Below are 2,675 nucleotides of genomic sequence, written 5' to 3'. Positions count from 1 at the left end.
GAAACCATCAACCGCCTCTCCTCCCTTTGAATAGGGCAGTTGCCCACAAAGCGAGAGAGAGGGGAATCAGGTTTCGCCGCTTTCACCGCCTCCCAATACCTCTTGCAGATGGCAATGGTGGCGAAGGTGACGTAAAAGATCCCCTTGATGAAGGTCTGGGTGCTGAGGACTTCGGGGGCCGAGAATCCTTGGTCCAGGACCATCATCTTGCCGAATTGCACCAGCGAAAGGTCCGGCACCCGTCCGTCCACCTCCTTCAGCTTCATCACCACGGTTTGCCTCATCCAGGGTTCCAGGGCTGGGGTAGCCTTGGAGCCATCCCTGGCGGGCACCGCTGGTGGTGTCCCTGAAGGGGGGCAGGAGCTGGGGCCAGCCACATTTGCTGGGGTTCGGCCGGGGACTTGCCCTTCTTCCCGGCGAGGGGGGCTGGAGCGGAGGCTGTGGCCATCCTTCCGGCTTCTCGGGGCAAAAGGATCTTTTCCGGGACCCCGGCAGGAGGGGAAGGAGGAAATCTCTTCAGAGGGCAGAGCAACACAAGTCTAACCCTCCAAGGTGGCTAGAGAGCGATGCACGGCTTCAGAGGGCAGAGCAAAGCAAGTCTAACCCTCCACGGAGGCTGGGGAGCGTTGCAGAGCTTCGGAGGGCAGAGCAGAAAGTCTGACCCTCGGCGGCGGCTCCTGAGCGGTGGAGGCTTCAGAGGGCAGAGCAGAAAAGTCTGACCCTCCTAGGCAGCTCGGGAGTGCTGCAAGGCTTCGAGAGGGCAGAGCAAACAAGTCTGCCTCTCCCAGGTGGCTAGGGTGCGTTGTCTCCCTCCTCAGGCGAAATCCTCTTCTCCTCGCAGTCGGGGGCGGAGCTTCTTCCTCGGCGTCGAGAGGCGGAGGGGCAGGCGGTCGCTTCGGAGGGCAGAGCAAGTCTGACCCTCAGTCTTCTCCGGCTTCTCCCTCTTCAGCGACGTCTTCGCTCAATTCGCTCTTCTCGGCCTGGCAGCGGTAGCCCTGAGAAGGACCGTTGTCGGTCCAAGAAACAAGGAGCAGAGCTGCCTCTCAGAATAAACTGATAAGAACAGATACTACACTTGATCTTAGCCAAAAGGATGCAATAGTGTTCAACCAGGAAGCCAATTGGTCAAGAATGTTCTTGTTAACAACCATCTTTGGCTGGTTGTGTAGGTTTTCAAATAGACTAGGGTTAGGAAGGACCTAAGTAAGTTATGGAGAGCAAATAAATTCCTTATGCAAATTAGTTTGGAAATTAGACCATCTGATTGGTTGATGCAATTATCATTAGGGATGGCCATCGACCATCGATGTTTATAAACCATCGACGGGTTATGGTCAATGTTCAATAGTTTTGACATCGATGGGGGAGAACCAGATGGTTTCACAACATCAATGTCAAGCTCAAACTACTAGTTTTGTTTTGCTATTTCCTGGGACACGGAGCATAGCTCCACCCACGACACCAGTGAAGCCCCACCCCCATATTCTGATTGGCCCACAGGCCAGTCAGTGAAATACAATGGATGACCACTGATATGTAACAACATTGATTGCAAAGGCAACAATGGCCATCATTAATACTCATTCAAAACAATCCATTCCGATCGGTTTATGTATTGTCAGTCAACAGTTTTCTATTTTACTACTTTTGATGGGACCATCATGCAATAGTCTTCAACGAGGAAGCCAATTGGTCAAGAATTTTCTTCTCATCAACCATCTTTGGCTGGTTTTATAGGTTTTCAATTAGACTAGGGTGAGGAAGGACCTAAGTAAGTTATGGAGAGAAAATAAATTCCTTATGCAAATTAGTTTGGAAATTAGACCATCTGATTGGTTGATGCAATTCTCATTAGGGATGGCCATCGACCATCGATGTTTGTAAACCATCGATGTGTTATGGTCAATGTTCAATAGTTTTGACATCGATGGGGGAGAACCAGATGGTTTCACACCATCAATGTCAAGTTAAAACGACTAGTTTTGTTTTGCTATTTCCTGGTTGACGGAGCGTAACTCCACCCACGACACCAATGAAGCCCCACCCCCATATTCTGATTGGCCCACAGGCCAGTCAGTGAAATACAATGGATGACCACTGATATGTAACAACATCGATTGCAAAGGCAACAATTGCCATCATTAATACTCATTTAAAACAATCCATTCCGATTGGTATATGTACTGTCAATCAACAGTTTCAAATTTTACTACTTTCAATGGGACCATCATTCAATAGTCTTCAACCAGGAAGCCAATTGGTCAAGAATGTTCTTGTTAACAACCATATGGCTGGTTGTGTAAGTTTTCAATTAGACTAGGGTTAGGAAGGACCTAAGTAAGTTATGGAGAGCAAATAAATTTCTTATGCAAATTAGTTTGGAAATTAGACCATCTGATTGGTTGATGCAATTCTAATTAGGGATGACCATCGATGTGTTTTGGTCAATGTTCAATAGTTTTGACATCGATCGGTGAGAACCAGATGGTTTCACACCATCAATGTCAAGTTAAAACGACTAGTTTTGTTTTGCTATTTCCTGGTTGACGGAGCATAACTCCACCCACGACACCAGCGAAGCCCCGCCCCCATATTCTGATTGGCCCACAGGCCAGTCAGTGAAATACAATGGATGACCACTGATATGTAACAACATCAATTGCAAAGGCAACAAT

General features: G+C 48.3%; 1 pseudogene; it reads right to left on the bottom strand.

Annotated features, from left to right (window-relative positions):
* Positions 1-998: 998 nt before the first annotated feature.
* LOC146005888 (U2 spliceosomal RNA) lies at positions 999-1,106 on the bottom strand (annotated as a pseudogene).
* Positions 1,107-2,675: the final 1,569 nt, after the last annotated feature.

This window comes from Crinia signifera, chromosome 5, assembly GCF_055691185.1.
Source record: "Crinia signifera chromosome 5, ASM5569118v1, whole genome shotgun sequence".
NCBI lineage: Eukaryota > Metazoa > Chordata > Amphibia > Anura > Myobatrachidae > Crinia > Crinia signifera.
Note: the sequence above shows the minus strand (reverse complement) of the source record. Positions and strands in the feature narration are given on the sequence as shown.